The following is a 20558-nucleotide window of genomic DNA, read 5'->3' as shown; positions in this document are numbered from 1 at the left end:
CTGGGCAATCTGTTTGCAGGCGGTTGTGGGCCTGGCAGGGGGCGAAGGGCCCGTGGGGACAGGCAAAGAGGCTCTCAGCGTCGGCTGGGGAGAATAAGAGCAACCCCGTGGCTGGGTCAGACCAAGGGTCCATCCAGTCCAGCACTCCGTTCACGCAGTGGCCGGCCAGCTGCCCATGGGAAACCCACACGCAGGATACGATGCAACAGCCCCTCCCACCCATGTTCCCCAGCAACTGGTGTAAATAGGCGTACTACATCTGAGACTGGAGGTAGCACATAGCCACCGGGACTAGTAGCCATGGATGGCCTTCTCCTCCTCCAGGAATGTATCCAAATCCCTTTTAAAGCCATCCAAATTGGTGGCCATCACCACATCTTGAGGTAGTGAGTTCCATAACTATGCACTGCGTGAAGAAGTCCTTTCTTTGATCTGTCCTGGATCTCCCGCCCATCAGCTTCGTGGGATGACCCCGGGTTCTAGTATTTTAGTATTCTAGTAAACTGCCCAGAGAGCTTTGGCTATGGGGCGGTATATAAATGGAGGTCAGACAGGCCGAAGTTGTATTCCTCCCGGCGCCTCCTGAAAATCTTACAGGAAACTCCCTCAATCATAGAATCGTAGAGTTGGAAGGGGGCTATAAGGCCATCAAGTCAAACTCCCTGCTTAATGCAGAAATCCACCTCAAAGCATCCCTGAAAGATGTCTGTCCAGCTGCATCTTGAAGGCCTCTAGTGTGGGAGAGCCCTAGGTGATGGGTTCCATTGTTATACTGCTCTAACAGTTGGGATGTTTTTCCTGATGTCTGGCTGAAATCTGGCTTCCTGTAACTTGAGCCAATTATTCCATGTCCTGCACTCTGGGATGATCAAGAAGAGATCCTGGCCCTCCTCTGTGTGACAACCTTTCAAGTATTTTAAGAGCGCTATCATGTCTCCCCTCAATCTCCTCTTCTCCAGGCTAAACATGCCCAGTTCTTTCAGTCTCTCTTCATAGAGCTTTGTTTCCAGACCCCTGGTCATCCTGGTTGCCCTCCTCTGAATATGCTCCAGCTTGTCTGCATCCTTGAAGTGTACCCAGAATTAGATGCAATACTCAAGATGAGGCTTAACCAGCGTTGAATAGATGGGAACCAGTTCCTCACATGATTTGGAAGCTATACTTCTATTAATGCAGCGCAAAACAGCATTTGCTTTTTTTGCAGCCACATCACACTGTTGGCTCATAGTCAGCTTGCAATCTACAACAATTCCAAGATCCTTCTCATTTGTTGTATTGCTGAGCCAAGTATCCCCCACCTTGTAACTGTGCCTTTGGTTTCTTGCTCCTAGGTATCGAACTTGGCATTTATCCCTATTAAATTCCGTTCTGTTGTTTTCAGCCTCACGCTCCAGCCTATCAAGATCACTTTGAAGTCTGCTTCTTGTCTCCCAGGGTATTTAGCTATCCCACCCAATTTTGTGTCATCTGCAAATTTGATAAGCATTCCCTGCACCTCCTCATCCAAGTCATTAATAAAAACATTGAAGAGCACTGGGCCCAGGACCGAGCCCTACGGTACCCTGCTTATTACCTCCCGCCAATTTGAGAAGGTACCATTGATGAGTGTGCATTGAATCCAATTCTGAAGCCAACTGTGGATCCACCTAATAGTTGTTCCATCTAGCCCAGTAGTTTGTTAATCAGGATGTCATGGGGCACTTCGTCAACAAGAGAGGTTACCCAATCAAAGAATGAGATCAGATTAGTCTGGCAGTAAGTAGGTAAAGACGCCTCTAGCCCAGTATTGTGCACCCCTCTTACAACGTCTGTGCCCAGCATTAAAGCTATATGCCTAGACTGGGCTAGAGGCAACTTTACTGCCCTCCGAAGCATAAGCCAAGTTCAATGCTGAAATGCAGCAGCTGCCATAGCAAACGCCTTCCTTTCCAGAGCGGAGGCACTGCAAACTTTGCTCTCTGCTCGCCGCAATGCACTTCTCTAACTTGCCTCCAGTTTTAATAATGTGCTGCTTTTAATAATGTATTAGTTTTAAATGTTTTAATTAGCTATGTGTATTTCATGGTGTTCGCATTTGTGTTGTACCCCGCCTTGATCCAGAGGGAGAGGTGGGTAACAAATAATTTTATTGTCCTCATGATCATCATCATCCCGCACAGCCTGCAGTGACAGCAGGAGCCGGCCTTCAGACTCCGCGTGCCTTTTCCTCCCCGGAGCGCAAAGCCTCCCGTCCCCCCACCCCAGCAGACCTTCTCCCCCATCTGACTCGCAGCCACAGATTCCTTCCACCAGAGGGCGGGATGCCTCATCATTGCCGAGGGGGCTAATTTAGGAAGGGCTGATTCAGAAGCTGTTTCTTTCTCTTTTGTCACCCCTCTGCATGGTTTCATCAGAAAGCCATCAGCCCTCGCGCGACAGGCCCTCATAAAACAGTTGCCTGTCCCAATTCGTCTGCTGAAGATCTCCCTTCGCTTGGCGCCCCTTCGCTGGCCCCCTGCGCGGAATGATCCCGGGGAAGCGATCCGGTCACCGCCGCCCACCTGCCTGCCAGACTTCCCGAAGGAGTCGCTCGCTACCCACAACTCCGTGCAGGAACAGAAGGACGCGGCAGAATTAAATCTGGTGGGGAAACCCTATTTCATTCCCAGTGACCTTTAAAGAGCAAGAGCCCCGTTTCCCACGCCCCAAGCGAGAATGGCACCTGTGAACCGGCCCCACATCAAGTCCTCTCATCGGGGTCCGAGTCCGCAGAGGCGCGGCAGCGGCGCCCCTTCGCGCCCACGTGCAGCCTTTCCCTAGGGTGGGGGGCTCGGGATGGGCCGGCCTTTGGGACGGGAGTTCTCGCCCCTGGGCGAAGTCGGAGGAGCCCGGCCACGCCGCCTCGCGCAAAACCCCGGGGAGCCCCGCGCCTGCTTGGGCAGCGTCCCCGCTTGGAGGAGCCCTGGGCCGGTCAGCTGCGCAGCGCAATCGCCCTCCCATCCGGGCCTGTTGACTTTCCCGCGGGACCCCACAGATCCCCCCCTTTGTTTCTGTTCGACTGAGAAACAACTTCAGGGGATGCATCATCGTTTGAGCTCTCCGCACGTGGCTACTTTGCTCCTTAATGTTTGCGTTCACTCCACAAGCCTCCTGCCTCCATTCTTCTCAGGCCATTCCGCCCTTTTCAGTGGGTGCAGGTCCCAGTGCTGCATCATCATCATCATCATCGATATCCCGCCTTTTGTCCACTGCTGGGCCTCAAAGCGGCATTACAGAAATTTAAAACATATACATAAAAAACCTATAAATAGAGATACACAAAAGTTAAAACTATATTAAGCATATTCCAATATTTAAACATTTAAAATGACAATTTTAAAAGTCCTTGGGACAGACAAAGGTCCAGGTCATTCACCACAGCCTTGCTGGAACAGCAAAGTCTTTGCCTGCCTCCTAAAGCACACCAGGGAGGCAGCCGGTCTAGCTTCCCTGGGAAGAGAGTTCCCGAGTGCTGGAGCAGCCACCGAGGAGGCCCTCCCCAACGTCCCCAACTGGCGCGCCTGTTGCATGGTCTTTACAGCCAAAAAGCCTGGGCTCTGCCATGCTGTCCCAGCTGCGAAGTGCTACCGATGCTCCCTCCCTCCCTCGGGTGTCTTTCATGGAGTTGTAGCAGCTGTGCTTTGGGTTTTCAACTTCCAGGCAGAACAGAGAGATGGGCACACTGGACATGTGCCTAGGCTCTGCTTTCTGGATTGTGGTGAAAGGTAGGACAGGAAAGGGAACACTTACGTGTGTTGGGATAGCCCCCGCCCCGTGTGTAGCTGACTGGCATGTCGCTTTGCCTGCCTGTCTGCCTTCCTCTCATTATTTCTAGGCTGCCTTTAAGGTAGCACACAAGATTTTTAAAAACCCCACAAAGTGCTCATCCCCTCTCTCTCTCTCTCTCTCTCTCTCTCTCTCTCTCTCTCTCTCTCTCTCTCTCTCCTGCTGTGAGTCCTGTGTGTGCTCAGTGCAAAGGGGGGCCACTTTCTTCCCTCCAATGCCGGAGAGGATGGTCCAGAAGTCAGCCCAAATGGATTCACTTCCAACTGACGGATGTTCAGCTACTCTTGGTAGCAGTGGCTACTTGCCAGCCGTCCTCCGGCCAGAGTGAGGCTCTTGGCTCAACGCAGCAGCACCCTCACAGCTATGTGCCTTGACTGCTTCTCACCACACCACTCATGCCCCACGTCAGTCTTGGTATCTCATCTTCCAAGAAGGCTGGATGGGGACTGGTGCTCACTCGAGTGCCAGAGGCATGTAACAGTCCCAGAAGTGGGAGTCCAGGTGAGATGGGAAAAACATTCTTGCTCCATCTGGCTAGCTTGTTTCCCTTACCTGAACAGGTGTGTCGGTGACTCACCTGGCTAAGAGATTAAACAGCAGCTGTATGGAGAGACCCCGCTCAGCAACAGATTTATAAATCCCAGCGGAGTGTTCCGAGCTTCCAAAAAAGAACGATTGAGTTGTGGTCCCTGAAGTCCCCTTCAAGCCAGATAACACAAAGTGCTATCGCCCCATACAGAGGTATTGCTCAAAGCGTATTAGAGAAAAACAAAACTTTGCAAGGATAAAATAAGCAAGCGGCATTGCTACATACAATGCAGGTAGGATGAGTAGAAGCATAATAGAAATAGTGGCTGGTAGACACCTCATTAAAATTACAGTTCTGCTCAGCCAACAAAGCCATCATCATTTAGATCTTAGTTACCTATCTGGCAGGTGTGGTTGGCAGAGCTTAGGTAATCATGTTGGGTAGGCATCACATTCTCCCAGGATCTCTGTGCTCTGCCAGGTAAAAAATCTTACAGTTTGTAATGCTCTACTTAACACTGGACCCAGTTCCTTTATATTAAACGTACATCTTCGCACCTTGACTCAGGCAGGAGCTTCAGGCCTTGTCGTACGCCCTGTGCCTGGCTCCTGTATACCGCTCTTAAGAGGGCTTCTTCTCAATGCAGCCAGGGTTATAGCTGACTTCAGAAGCCCCCTCATGAAGGTCCAGCTCCTAAACCAAGCCAGGTTTTGCTTTCAGGGATTAACTAGCCCCTCCCCCTCCCCCTCCCCCCCACCTGCAGCAAGCGCCTTTACCCGAGTTCCTAAAACACATTCTTGCACTCCGTTAGCTTATGACACATACCAATCTCACACACTGCCGTGCATATTCCGTCCCCCAGGAATGGCCCCAGGGGGTGACGGAGGCCCTAGTCAGAGCTCTGGCAGGTGCTGTCAGCTTCGCAAGTGGATGAATTGGCCCCCTCTGACGCACAAGGGCCTCCCGAGGGGCCCAGCACCACGGCATGATTTCCAGGAAGAGGCATGGGCAGAGAGGGGGGGGAAGAGACCACGGCTTCTCCTCCACCCCAAGCCACGCATTCCCAGACAGCATAATTAGGAGCAGAGCGTTTGGCCTGCTTCAAGGGCTGATGCAAGGCCAGCTGAGGCCAGAGCGAGCAAGGGAAAGCGGCAGCACGTGGCAGCCGTGACTCGTGGCTCTGGCCACTTTGAGGGCGAAGGCAGGAAACCATTCACCAGCATTCTGAGCTGTCCTGGACTTTAGGCATTCATTTAACAATAGTCAGTGTGGTGTAGTGGTTAGAGTGTTGGACTGGGAGTCAGGAGATCCGGGTTCTCGTCCCCACTCAGCCACGGAAACCCACTGGGTGAATTTGGGCCAGTCACAGGCTCTCACAGTCTTTATTTATTCATTTATTTATTTCATTTTCATACTACCCATCAGCCGATGCTCTCTGGGCACTGCACAATTAAAACCATGAAATACAAGTGTAGATAAATTTAAAATGTTAAACATTAAAAAGGCAATATATAACTAAATTAAAACCCAGGGAAAGCCTGTGTGAAAGGATATGTTTTCAGGAAGCATTTGAAAGAGGATCAAGCCGCCTTGGGTCCCTTGCAAGGGGAAAAACGGTGGAATAGAAATGTAGTAAACAAATAAATTAACAAACCAACCAACCAACGGGATGGGTTTTTTGTAGCCCTCCTGCCCTCTCTGCATAGGTATGGAGAGGGAGGGTGGCTGACTGTCTGCTCCCCACGACCTTGAAATTTTACACTAAAAATTCAGAATCACATTCTGATGTCAAAAATTATCCTGTTGAGATTGAATACCTGCGTGCATATAAAATTAAACTGAATTGCACGTCATGGGTGGGATACTTCAAAGACTGACAGTTGGCACGCAAAACTGTCAGATACTGTGAATGACAAATAGTCACCATCAAAATGTACCAGGGGAGATTTGTGGGGCAAATTAATTTTGCCTCTACCCGCCCCACAGCATTTCGTTTCCTGGCTTGCTGTTGTGTCCTTGCCTGGCAGCCTGTGGCCTGGCTGACTGGCTAATTTCAGATTAGCTTTGCAAGTCCCTTTCTGGACCACACCTGCCTTCTGCTTATGCCCAGAGAGCCAGGACCAGAGGAGGAAGAGGCAGTGTATGCGTGGCGGCAGTAGCAGCAGCAGCCATTTCTAAGGCCGGTGCTACCGTAGAGGCCACTCAGGCGGCCGCCTAGAGCGCCAAGCTAAGAGCCGGCCTGGCTTGGCTGTGAGCCGGCCCGGCCCGAGGATTCAGCTGGGCCTGGGCAGGTGAGATTGCGCCCCGGGCCCGCCTAGCTGAAGCGAAGCCAGGAACGCTGGCGTGGGGGTAGGACGGCTCCATGTTTAGACTTCCGGAACATGCCCGGAAGAGAGAGAGAGAGAGAGAGAGAGAGAGAGAGAGAGAGAGAGAGAGATGTATGGGTGAATGGGGTGCATCATGGGGTCTTTGAGTGAATGCATGTGTTCACGCGTGTGTTTGTTTGGAGTGAGTGATGCTGAGTGTGTGTGTGTGTGCACGTGTGTGAGTTGGAAGGGGATGATTTGGAGGTGATATTCCTACTAAATAATGCATTTTAGACCCATAGACGTTCCTTTCCAATTTGTTTGCTATAATTGGCATGACGTATTTCTTGCACTTTAAAATAAATTTAGCAGGTTCAAGTTTTGTGGTTCATATTTTTTCCAGGAAACATATGTTCTTAAAAATCAAAGTTGGCATTTTTGGGGCTGGGTGGGGGGGTGAAAGTAGCTCACCTTGCCTTGGGCGCAAAATAGTCTGGCACCGGCCTTGGCCGCTTCCTATGATTCTAGATGAGGGGTGTGTGAATCTGTGGCTTTCGGCCCAAGTTCCTGCATTGCTTGATCTAATTTCAAAACGGGGGTCAAAGAGGTGTGCAACTGAGAAAGAAGGGGCTTCAGGGAGAGGGTGGGGAGAAGAGGTGTCAGAGAGAGAGAAAAGGGTGAAAAGGTGTGTGAGAGAGAGTGGGGTTGTCAGCAGGAGAGAGAGAGAGAGGGAGGGAGGGAGAGAGAGAGGGAGAGAGAGAAAGCCTTCAGTCCCACTCTTGGCCAGAGCGCAGCCCCCCATAGATGACCCCAGAGGGAAGGCAGCCCTCATGCGGAAGGAGGCAGGCTTCCGGCCCTCACACTGGAGGGCCTGGCCTGTGCCTGGCATCCCCTAGCCAGCCCAGGCAACATCCCTGCCAGGCTGCGAGGGGCTGGCCAACTCACAGCCTGGCCCAGCGCCTGAAGGACTGAGATCTCCCATCCTGAAACATAACCCAGTTGTGGTGAAAGCCCACCCCCCACCCCTGGCCGCCAGTGCCCACATCATAGCTGACATCAAGCCACTTTGCTCCTCTGGCGTTGCCTCCGTGCCATCTTCCTCCACCGTCTGCAAGGCAGGGACACTTCCAGGGGCGCCAAACCCTCCTGCTTGCCTGGGGTGGAGAATCCTGAGGGCCCCCCAACAAGGCAGCAGGATCCCTCTTCTCCCCGCAGTGCGGCTGTGGCGCCTCTTCTCCGTGCTCCTCCTGGAGTCGGGCGTCAGGCAGCCTCTGCGTCACGATCAGTCGTGGGGCTGCCAGCAGGGCCTGGGCACAGTGTTGCAGGGGTGGCCGAAGGGGTGAAGTCAGAGGTGGAGGCGGCGGCTGCTGGGGAGGGCGGTGCAGCCTTGGTGGTGCCAAAGCCCTCCTCCTCGGCTCTGGGTGGGCTCCGTGAGGAGCAGGGCTAGTGCCAGGTGTAGGCTTAGCTGGGCCTCAGCCGAGGGGCCCCCTCACCCCAGCGGGGGCCCACGGTCAAGAGCCCATGCCCTGGAGTGGCTCTTCGCCCTCCCTGTGGCAACCTGCGTGCTCCTCTGCCCGTTTGGCAATTGTGGAGTGAAGTCAAATTACTTATGAGTGGTATAAGGCACAAATGTAGGCAAAATTCTTTCTTAAAGACATTTGCCATGGCAATTAAAGAATCACTTGGAACCACCAAAGTAAGAAACTTGTGAACAGGATGAGAATTATCAAAATTACAGCTACACAATCTTCACACAAATGTAAGTTCATTAGTTTTGCTTATCCAATTTAACTTTAGTGCCCCTTAAATGTTGGGCTGAGTACTCACTCTGGGCTGGTTTCTTCGCCTGTGCTTCTGGTGGCTTCCGGTGCACCAGAAGGCAGAGGGCTGTTGCTCTCAGCTTCGCCTGTGTCCTCTGAGTTTCCAGTGCTCAGGGGAGGCAGAGGCTGATGGGCTTTATTCTAGAACAATGTGTCCATTTATCTGTCTCTAATAACTTCACAGCAGAATGACTTACAAGGACAATGCAGTAAGGACCTTCCCACTTCTAGGATTCTACTTTTGAGCAGGACTTTTCTAACACCTCATCCTGGCCTACGCAACAGATGGGGCGGGAAGGGGCAGCAGGGATGCCCCAGCCCCCTTACTGCCTGGACCCCTGCCTGTCAAGCAAGCCAGGGGGAGCAACGGGGAGAAAGCAGATGGGGAGAAAGAACAGCTGGTGACTTTGGCGGAGAGAAGGGGGACTCCCTGAGGGAGGGGCCCCGTGGAGGGGCCCCAAGGGCCCTCCAAAACCATGAGCCGGCGCGGCTTGCATGATGGTCGAAGCTCTTGGGGATTAGAGTCCACCTGCACAACAATGACGTGATATTAAGTGGAGAGTTCGGTCTCCCCCACCCCCACCCCCCAGACGTGGACGTGGTGAGGGCCAGCTCTTCGAAGCAGCACAGCTGCACTTCTAGCCCCAGGGCTCCGCTTGAACTTCGTAGTAAAAAATCAGCGTTCTGCACCAGGAAGATCAGACTCTCTGACTTCACCGAAGGAAGCCTGCTTTGCCCAAACTGGGCAGCACTGGGCAGGAGCCCCTTCTGCCCCATCCCCAATGCCACAACTGCTGGAAAAACCCTCCTGGGGCTCTGAGATTCCGCCCGGCTGGGCTCTGAGATCCTTGGCACTCCTCTGAAGGGCTGGGCAGTCCTTCACCAGTGGCACCAGGATGGATGGATGGGCGTGCCTTTGTGTGGTGGAACTCTGGAGGGGCTCACAGGCTTCACAAGGTGGGCAAAGCAAGGCCCGGGGGAGCGGCTGGGGAGGGGCACAAGGTTCCCCCCTACACAGGCCAGGTGGCCTCGCAACACTGCACTCTCCAGGGCCCCGGAAGCTCCAGGTCTGTAGCAGCAGCGGGGCGCTGCCTCTTCTTGGCCCTTCCCCACTCCAGGTGATCTCCCTGGGGAAGACAGCCGAGGAGGGGGGCGGCCCCAGGCCTGCTTTCTCCTGGGACAGGCCTGCCTCCCTTGCAGCGCCTCCCCCTCCTGCCTTGGCCGCTTGCCAGGCCCTCTCAGGAGGGGCCCAGGGCTTGGCTGGTGTTCACACTCGGCGTATCCTCCTCTGACCCAGGGTTGCTGCGCAGATGCCAGCTGCAACTTAACAGCTGCCTGCTGATGTCACTGTGCCTGCAGGCCGCCTCCGCCTCGGCTCTCTACACAGCAATGTAAGTCCCGGCCCCGCTGGACACCGACAGGGGACGTGCGCTAGGGCTGCGTCGGGTGGCTCCAGTCACCGAGGAGCCCCCCCCCCCAAGGGAGACCCTTGCCTTGAGTTCGGTAGCTGTGCCCAAACTCGTGCAGGGCCGTGCTGTTCTGGCTGCCAGTGGGAACCAGGGCAGGGAAGAGGGGAAGGCTGAGCCCAGAGCTACTCTTCTCCTCTCTCACCCTCAGTCTTCTCCCCCTTCCCCTGCAATATGGGCATAATAATTTGGGCCTACTGTAGTGGGCTATTTTCAGGATTACTGAGATAATTGTGTCAAATGCTTAGAAGGATGCTGTGGGAAATCAGGCTAAGTTAACCAAGTTCCTCGCTCTGCTCTTGGACCTGGGACCGGGGAGTGGGGAGGGAGTCAGACCCACCTGGTCTCGCTCTTTGCACAGGGCATGACACCCACGAGGGATGGCTGCCTTCTGCCCAGCACCTTATCTCCGGATGGTGCATCTCCCGGCTGAGCTGCAACCCATCAGGAAGTGGAGAGATAAAGGGCCCCAACGCTAGGCTAGGCACTCCTTCTGCGGTCGTCCCACAAAGACGCCTCCCTTGAGCTTTCGGGAAACGCAGCTCCCTTTGCCTGCAATCCCTGGGGTTTCCATCTTCCTGGCACCCTTGTTTTCTCTTCTGCCTACATTTTGGCCAAGCCGCGTGCGCGCACCTTTGCCCCTGCTTGGAATGTGCTTTAGGGACTCTTGCACATGGCTCTCAGAGGCTACGCCAAGGCCCTGTGGAGGGGCAGCTGCTGTGGGTGCGCTTCTCCCTCCTGGCCTTTGCTCCCCATGCAAAGAGGCTTTGACAACGGCCGGCCGGCCTCCCTCCCTCAGTCTCAGGGCCGGCCTGCAGGTCTGTAACCTTTGCAGAAGGGCTGTGCCAAGCACGCACCAAATTCCCTTTCACAACGGGATGGAACGCCTCTTCCCAGCAAGCTGGAACGCTCCCTCAGCCGCAAATAAAATCCCGGATATCCCGGCATCCGTACTGCAGTACTGAGCTGGTGATGGAGCTGGTTCTGTGGTGGTAGCAGGAAGGCAGGAGCAGCCCTTGGAAGCCTGGTGAGTCTTGAGATGCGGCTGGCCTGGGGCTGCCTCCTGCTGCTGCTGCTGCCGCTCTGCACATGTCCTCCCTGCGGGTGGGCCTTTGGCCCCCCACCAGTGGCCACCAATACCCAGCAGGTGCCCAGGGGACGGCCTTGGCCAGGGAGCAGCCTTGCAGAGAAGAGCGGTCCTCTCCTTAAAGACAGGAGGAGGAGGAGGAGGAGGAGGAGGAGGAGGAGGAGGAGGAGGAGGAGGAGGAGGAGGAGGGCTCCTGCAGATCCAGTCTGGTGACCCCCGTACAAATGATGCCCATGAGTTTCAGTGGCTTTCAAAGGGGAGGAGAAGGCTACCAACGGCTACTCGTCGTGATGACTGTGTCATGTCTCAGGTTTCTATGACCAGGATGAGGAGAAGCAGATTGCAATCACTCCAGAGACCAGTGAAATAAATATGTAACAGAATTTAAGAAGATTTAAGAAATACTAACATGAACAAAACAAGGAACATCACTCTGAATCAGCTCTATTCAACCCTTGTCTCCTTCCCACAGGTCTCTTTCAGGTTCCAGGGTCAGGTTTACTGGACTAGCAACAGAGGTGTGTCCCTATTCGCTTGTCTCTCTTGCGGAGGTGCCCTCTTCAGTAAACTGCTGCCTGTCTTCTTCTTCTTCTTCTTCTTCTTCTTCTTCTTCTTCTTCTTCTTCTTCTTCTTCTTCTTCTTCTTCTTCTTCTTCTTCTTCTTCTTCTTCTTCTTCTTCTTCTTCCTTCTGACCTTGTTCATTTGTCCCTCCTCCTCCTCCTCCTCCTCCTCCTCCTCCTCCTCCTCCTCCTCCTCCTCTCTCCCAACTCAACCACCCTTTTTCAACACACCTTTTTGCTCTTCCCAGGCTCCATTCTTTGCCCCCCCTGCTTAATTCAGCCAACATTCCAAGGCCCTCGGACACAGGCATTACAATTATATGCTACCTCCGATATCGGAGGCAGTATACTTAGGTGCACCAGTTGCTGGGGAGCGTGGGTGGCGTGGGGGGTATTTTTGCACCCCTGTCCTGAGCTAACCATGGGCAGCTGGTTGGACACTGTGTGAACAGAATGCTGGACTGGGCCCTTGGCCTGACCCAGCATCAGGGCTTTCCTTATGTCCTTAGAGCAGGGGGCTGGCCCTACTGTGGGGGTAGGAAGGCTGTCTGGTTGGTCAGGGCCAAGCAGGTGGCATAAACCAGAGGGCTGCTTAGGGCAGCAGCAGCAGCAGCAGCCACCTCTTGGGGTGGGGTGGGGTGGGGTGGGGTGGGGTGGGTGTGCCATTGAAGCATCCCAGCATCCATTGTGATGGCCCAGAGTATCTCAGGGACCTTTCACTTCTCCTCCCACCAGACTGTTGAACTAGTGAGTTGGTCTGGCTCCATCTTCGTTGTTGCCGGAGCCTTTGCTTGCGTAAAGCCTGCAGTGTGGAATCTGCAGAGTAGTGAGTAGAAGGGATAAACATTTGTTGGATCTCGTGGGTGTGGCTAGTTCCGGCTGTAGGTGGTGTGACATTCTACCGGCGATGGAATATCTTCTTTGAAGCAGAGGGAGGCTGCCACGAACAAACAGAAACAACAGGAAGATAAATTTAGCAGGGATACTTTTTCTGGGTGCTGCAGGCCATGCTGAGAACATGGGAAGGGTGGTATGACCAGGTCCGAAACTAAGGGTGATAGAAGGCCAGGGTTTCATCGGTTGGGGGGAGAGATCCTGGGAGAGCGAGAAACCCACCACACCACTCAGGCCAGCTTCGCCCTCCACTTAGGCGAATATGAACCTCTGATGCACCATGTACATTGATGGTGCTATATAAATAAATAATATTAATAATGCCGACGGTTAGATTTGAGAGGAGCTGAGGTTTCCCTCTGTTACCAATATGCCTGCTACTGTCCTCATTGTAACTTTTAGGGATTATAACTTGTGTGTATTTAGGGATGTTTGTGATCTGCTTTATCTTAGCTAAAGTCTGTTGTTCCCTTAGATTGTTTGAGCAATAAAAATGTGTTCCTTGATAACATATTTGTGTTGTCTGGCTGGAGAGAAGTTTCCGAGACCACGACCCATATGCTTTAATTCTTTTAGCGAAAACACTTGGTCAAGATTTGCAGCTCCATCCCCAAGTGGGCTCTGTCCTTAAAGTTGTTGTATTCTCTCTTGATCTGGTGGATCTCAGATACACCTGTTCAAGTTTGAGAAACAAGCTAGTCTGATGGAGCGAGAAGCAGGTACCTGTCTCACAGTGGTGTCCCCAGGGGTGGGTGGGCAGCCCTATCTGGATGAGACCCTGCTGCCTTCAAAAGTGCAAGGCTTTTCAGATGGGCCCTTACTCAGTTTCCCCTGCAGCAGCAGAAGACTTGCTCTGTCTGGGCCCTGTGCGGAGACCAGGGACTCATCTTGCTGGCTAGGTGGTGGATCAATCCTCCTTAGGGGTGTTGTTTTTTTAAAATGTCAGTATTTTATATTTTTAAAGTACGATGCACAGTGCAGAGAGCTTTGCTTACTGGGCAGTTAAAATAAAGAGCTATGAGTTAGTGTGGATACGGTCCCTGAGAAGGAAGAAGGCAGCTTGCCGGCTGCATCTTCTTCCTGTTCCGAGGTGCCTGCGTGCGTGACTGGTGGGGCTGCCTTGTTACTTCCCACCATGGTGTGGGGAGGCAGAGGGAGGCTCCCCCTCCCCTTCCCTCACTCCCAGGTGCAAGAGCAGAGTCCCCACCTGGCCTCTTGCTGTGACATGAATCGCATCCCGAGCTCTGTAGCAGTGCGGGAAGGTTACAGGAGGACGCCGGTGGGAGCTGCTCCCTTGGACTGGAGCCAAGGCCAGGCCCCTCCTGGCAAGACAGACAGAAGCCCCCCTTCCTCCCCTCCTCCTCTGGGGGCCAGAGGTGCCTTTCAAGCCGACACCCACTCACCCACCCCCGCTGCCACACACACACACTTTGCCAAGTCAGCACTGAAGAGGAGGAGGGGATCAGGAAGGCTGGGGAGAGGGAGGGGGTGGGACGCTCCAGCCACACTGCCCCTATGGCCAGGCAGCTCCTTCCTCTGTCTGGCTGCAAAGGCCCGTGGCTTGGGCCCCCAGAGCTGGGCCAGCTGCAGAGGTGCTGGCCACAACTTGGGGGCTTCCTTGCTGAGGTACAAGCATCTGGGGCTGGAAGGGGCTGAGTCTCCATCTGTGCAGATGGAAGTGTGGCTCACGCACAGCACCATGGGCAGCCCCCAAAACATCCGCTCTTATGTGAAAATGTAACACGATGCCTTTTTAGCTAAAAGGAAGAGCCTCCTCCCATATGTACCTACCCGGACCTTAAGATCATCTACAGGGGCCCTTCTCCATGAGCCCCTGCCAAAGGAAGTGAGGCAGGTGGCTACTAGGAGGAGGGCTTTCTCCGCTGTGGCACCCCGGTTGTGGAATGAGCTCCCCAGAGAGGTCCGCTTGGCGCCTACACTGAACTGCTTTCGTCGCCAGCTGAAGACCTTTTTATTCACTCAGTATTTTAACACTTAATTTTAACTTAAATTTAAATTTTACTGTTTTAACTCTGTATTTTAATCTTATATCAACTTTGCTGTGTGGTTTTATCCTGTTTGCGCTTTTTATACTGTATTTCGTAATTGTGTTTTAAACTGTTGGGTGTTTTACTGTGGTTTTAATTTTTGTGAACCGCCCAGAGAGCTTCGGCTATTGGGCGGTATAAAAATGTAATAAATAAATAAATAAATAAATAAATAAGAGCCACAGTGCATCTTCTGTAAAACTAGGCTACCAATTGAATATAAAAGATCAAACCAAGCAACACGGCAAAGGCCAGCAAACCATAAAGCAGAAAACCCTGTCTTTAAAGCGGAAAAGAGGGAGTGAGCCTTATTAGTGTGTGACTAGGGTGACCCTATGGAAAGGAGGACAGGGCTTCTGTAGCTTTAACAGTTGTATTAAAAAGAGAATTTCAGCAGGGGTCATTGTTATGCATGTTGCACCTAGTAAAATTTCCTCTTCATCGCAACAGTTAAAGCTGCAGGAGCCCTGCCCTCTTGACCAGATGCAAAAGAGGGCAGGGCTCCTGCAACTTTAACTGTTGCGATGAAGAGGGAATTTTACTAGGTGCAACATGCATAACAATGACCCCTGCTGAAATTCTCTTTTTAATACAACTGTTAAAGCTACAGAAGCCCTGTCCTCCTTTCCATAGGGTCACCCTATGCATGACACTATTTATTTATTTATTTATTTATTTATTTATTACATTTTTATACCACCCAATAGCCAAAGCTCTCTGGGCGGTTCACAAAAATTAAAACCATAATAAAACAAACAACGGGTTAAAAGCACAAATACAAAATACAGTATAATTATTTATTTATTTATTTATTTAATTACATTTATATACCGCCCCACAGCCGAAGCTCTCTGGGCGGTTTACAACATTTAAAAATAGTAAACATTAAAAGTATACAATTTAAAAACACACACACACACACAAAAACAGTATAAAAACAACAGTATCCATTTAAAAACAACAATTGTGGGGTCCATTAAAAACAAACTTAACGTTGTTAAATGCTGTTAAAATGCTGTTAAAAATGCCTGGGAGAAGAGAAAAGTCTTGACCTGGCGCCGAAAAGATAACAATGTTGGCGCCAGGCGAGCCTCATCGGGGAGATCATTCCACAGTCGGGGGGCCACCACTGAAAAGGCCCTCTCCCTTGTTGCCATCCTCCGAGCTTCCCTTGGAGTAGGCACAAACAGGATAAAACCATGCAGCAAAATTGATATAAGATTAAAATACAGAGTTAGAACAGTAAAATTTAAATTTAAGTTAAAATTAAGTGTTAAAATACTGTGAGAATAAAAAGGTCTTCAGCTGGCAACGAAAGGAGTACAGTGTAGGCGCCAGGCGGACCTCTCTGGGGAGCTCATTCCACAACCGGATTGCCACAGTGGAGAAAGCCCTCCTCCTAGTAGCCACCTGCCTCACGGAGAAGGGCCCCTGTAGATGATCTTATTTTTTGCAGTTCACTATTATAGACAGCGTTTATTTCATGATTCATTGATTAAATTCACATTCAGTTTGTTATCTGTGTTTCTTTTCATTTCTTTTCACATCTTCTTTCTTTTACATTATTTCTGCCCTTGTGGTAGCTTTATAGCAGCCAGCTGCACCGCCCTTCTGAATGGGTGAAGGGGCACACGGAAAACAGGATGCTGCCTGATAGAGGCCTAGTTTGCACATCACAGCAAGCCAGACCGTGTTTTAGGCAAGGGTTGTTTAACCCACGCACAACCGACACCCAGGTTTGTAACCTCCAGCCCTTATCAAATAATCAAAACCATGTTAAACAAGTGACAGAAAAGCAGGAGCAGAGAGAAAGGAGCTGTCTTGTCAACAACAACACCCCAACCCAGCCACAGGAGAATACAATCAACCCAGTAGGCCAAAGACCTACCTAGACATGTGTCTGCCTGCTAGCCAAAGGCTTCCCTAGGAAGTGTCAGAGCCTGAGGGAAGCCACTGAGTAGGTCCTCTCCCCTAGAGCCTCAGCTGTTGGGTGTATAGAAGTGATGGACATCAGGAAAAACTTCAGCTGGACATCAGGAAAAACGTCCTGACTGTTAGAGCAGTACGACAATGGAATCAGTTACCTAGGGAGGTTGTGGGCTCTCCCACACTAGAGGCCTTCAAGAGGCAGCTGGAGAACCCTCTGTCAGGGATGCTTTAGGGTGGATTCCTGCATTGAGCAGGGGGTTGGACTCGATGGCCTTGTAGGCCCCTTCCAACTCTGCTATTCTATGATTCTATGAAATGCAATAAATAAATAAATAAATAAATAAATAAATAAATAAATAAGCATCTTTTAGAGACCTTGGGATGTGCCGGAGGGCTTATTCCAAAGTGTTTAATGCCCAACAGGAAGGTATATTGCAGGGAAGAGGTGGCTCTGTAAGGGATGGGATGGGCTGCCCCATGGTCCAGGGGGTTGTGGGGAGGGGAGCCAGGCCCATGTTCCCCTTGGGGGAGAAGCAGCAGCAGCAGCAGCAACCACCCCTTTGCACACAGAATGTTTTCAGTTTGATTCACCGGAAACCAAAGGTAAAGGATCCCAGGGCTGGGGAAAGGAAGGGAACTACCCCCCCCCCCCGGGCCTGAAGCCTTGAAAAGCTGCTGCTACTCAGAGGAGACCATTCTGGCCTAGAATCAAATGAGGGCATGGCTTGTTATGAGGCCAACCTCCTCTGGCAACTTCCCATTCCCCCCGCCCCGCCCCCTGATTTTGTGTTCTTTCTTTACTCCCGGTCTGTGGAACACCTGCCTACTGAGTTCAGCTAAAATTCTGCAAAGGGCATGTTGACCTCAAGAGATCCATGGGTGGGTGGGGGATCTGCTATTTGTTCTAGCCAAACAAACAGGTGGAATATAGAAGGGGTATGGTGCCCTTCTTTTAATGAGTTACCAGATTCCATAGCATCCTGACCGAACCCTGATGAATTCCACTAAAGTATAAAAGCCTTCCATTGTTAAGTCAGTGTCACACAGACATCCTATATGAATGCCACACAACATCTGGTTGGAGGTGGAGTAGCACCCCGTGGTCACCCATGAAAACCCTAATTGGACATAAGCCTAATTATGTAAGGTCCCTGCCTCTGTTTTCTGATTAGAGGCAGTATTAGGGAGTGATGTAAGCACTGTGCGTGGTTCAAGGTTCAGCTAAAGCACTGGGCAGTTGAATGCACACCATCTGTTGAAGATACCATGAGAGTCAAGCCCAGAGGCCCCTGGCTGACAAGAAAGGCTTTTGGATGATGCACAGCTATGCTGAAAATGGAATCGTTGCGAACTCTTAATTAGCTTAGTTTGCCTTGCAGTAGGAACGGCATTTGCGTGGATTTATTTCTCTCTCTTATGCCACCATCTCTAGTAGCAGTACTCTAGCATTCTTCTTTGCATGTCAGTGTTCCCCATATATCACCCCAATGCACTTCCCAAGGACACCAGGTAGCAGCTTCCTCCCCACCCCCCAAATGAAAATGAAAAGACACTCTTGGCCAGAATGCATAATTTGTTTATGAAACACAAATATTCTTCCAGATACAGAAAGAAAAGAAAAATGGAAAACAAACCAACACATTAAATTAAACAGTCACTTCAAACATATGGTGCCTGAAAGAAGGGGGTTTCTCATGTTTGCATCAGCACTGAATGTGCCATCTTTTCCTAATTCAGCCCCTGCTAGTTTATACTTGAAGTTGGGATATTTCACCCCAAACTGAATCACTTTACACTTGCTTTATGTTGGACTGCATTTGCCATTTTGATGCCCATTCTCAGAGTTTGGAGAGATCTTTTTGAAGTTGCTCTCAATCCTTTTTTGTTTTATTTATCTAAATGACTAGGTGTCATCAGCAAATTGGCCACTTCACTACTAACTCCTAGTTCCAGATCATTTATGGATAAGTTGAAAAGCATCAGTCCCAATGGAGGTCCCTGTGGAACCCTACTGTTGGCATCCTTCCATTGGGAGAATTTACCATTTATTTCTACTCTCTGGCCAATGCAACACCAATTTATGTTGTTCCAGGAATTTACAGGCTGGTTAACTTTACATCTATTCTGGGTAAATTGGTTGATTATTCAAGATAAAATTAGTAAGAAAAGAATCCACAAAGGTAAGTCCTGTCTCACTAGCCTTTTAGAGTTCTTGAAGACTGTCAATATACATATGGACAAGGGTGATCTGGTAGATATCATTTACTTGTTCTTCCAAAAGACTTTGAACTTCCAAAAGGCTTTGGACAAAGTTCCTCGCCAAAGACTTCTGAGCAAATTTAGCAGTCATGGCATAAGAGGAGAGGTCCTATTCTGGATCAGTAACTGGTTAAAGAAGAAAAAGCATTCTCCAGTCTTCTGGTACAGAGGCTGATCTTAGGGACATGTTACCTATTTTTGTTAAAAGATTAATAATTTTATACTTGAGATCTTTAAGAAGTCTAGGATGGATACCAAGTGAGCTCAATTATTTACTAGCTTTCAATTTGTCGATAAAGTTGAGTCTTTATCTTTTGTCACCACTGTTTGGCACAATTAATCAGACTTCCTGCCTGAAAACATCAGTTCAGTCACAGGTATCTGTCCTACATTTTCTGAGTGTAGACAAATGAAAAGAATTCATCCAGCTTCTCTACAATCTCTGTACCCTCGTTGAGTACACCCTTAACTCTATTGTCTTCCAGCGGCCCAACAGTCTCCCTAGCTGGTTTCCTGCTTCTGATATATTTAAAGAATACTTTATTGTTGGCATTGATGGTGTTACAATATGCTCTTCAAAATGCTCCTCCCTCAATCTGTTATTTAGCTTCATCACACCAGGGTCACACTGTGCAATCACTGCGAATTGCGTACAAAGGACTCTGAAGATTTCCAGTTTATAATCTGCTTTGACTGTGAAGCACTCCCATGCATCCTGTTTTAATTGTGCTTTGAAGCCAAAATAATCGACCTATATTGCTACCTGTTTAGGAGCAAATCTTTTGTTGTTCTCCGAGAGGCCACTGGGGGGCGCAGGAGGAGGATTTGATATGTTTAAAGTACAAATTAAACAAATGCTTACACCTGCATAAATTTTAAAGATAAAGACATCAAAATTGGCACAGTAATAGATATTAAGGAGTGCTTTAAGCATACCAAATTTGAATCAGATTGGGTCATCTGTTGATTTTTTATGATTTTTTTATATTCCCCCTTAAACCCTTCTCCTGGTATGCAAAGGATCTTAGGAGCGCTGCCTCCTGGGGTGTGCTTTAGCTAACAACAACAACTTTACGCTACGGGGATAATTCAAGGGAAACAGGTACGTGGGATGAAGCCTATTATCTGCTTGCATCTACTTTGTGCAAGCTTGTGCTCCTATTTGTTTTCTTCATTTGGGCAAGTCTTCCATTTTCTAAAGGAAGCCTTATTTTTTTTCTATTCTAGGGAACAGAAGCACAGCACCTGCCCTGCTCCCTGACCTGACATGGCATCCTCCCCCCACCCATTCCATTAAGCATCAGCCCAGGGCCGGCGCCAGACTATTTTGCGTCCTAGGCAAGGCGAGCTACTTGCACACACACACACCCCAATTGCGCAGAAGTCCAAACGTGTGCGCCGAGTGGAAAGCTGGGACTGGCTCACTTCGATTTGGGACTGAGCCGTCTGGAATTCACCGGGACTTACTTCCATGCGAACGCAACCCGCTATGCAGCCTGGGGTCCCGATCCCCTCCGCACGTTTACTCGGGGGAATAAGTCTTCCGAGTAAGGAGGCATAGGCGGATTGGGCCGCACTGGTGCCTCCCGGTGCAATGCTTTCTCGGATACAAGTCCCGTTGATCCACACGCACAGGATCGGGAAGCAAGAGAGTTTGCCTTGCGAGGAGTCCACAAGTCCCTAGTTTTCCTGGGGGAAGGGAGAGGGAGTCCTGCTTGCCCACCTGCCTGGACATCACGGCCTGTTTGAGGAGAGAGGCGAGATGACCCGGTGCCCTTTCCTTGGGAGTCAAGCAGAGGCTGGCTTGAGCCAGGGTCGAGCTCACCACGTGCTTTTTCTTCTTCTTCTGGCGGCGG

Source organism: Elgaria multicarinata, chromosome 9, assembly GCF_023053635.1.
Source record: "Elgaria multicarinata webbii isolate HBS135686 ecotype San Diego chromosome 9, rElgMul1.1.pri, whole genome shotgun sequence".
Classification (NCBI taxonomy): Eukaryota; Metazoa; Chordata; class Lepidosauria; order Squamata; family Anguidae; genus Elgaria; species Elgaria multicarinata.
This window is presented reverse-complemented; position numbering follows the sequence as displayed.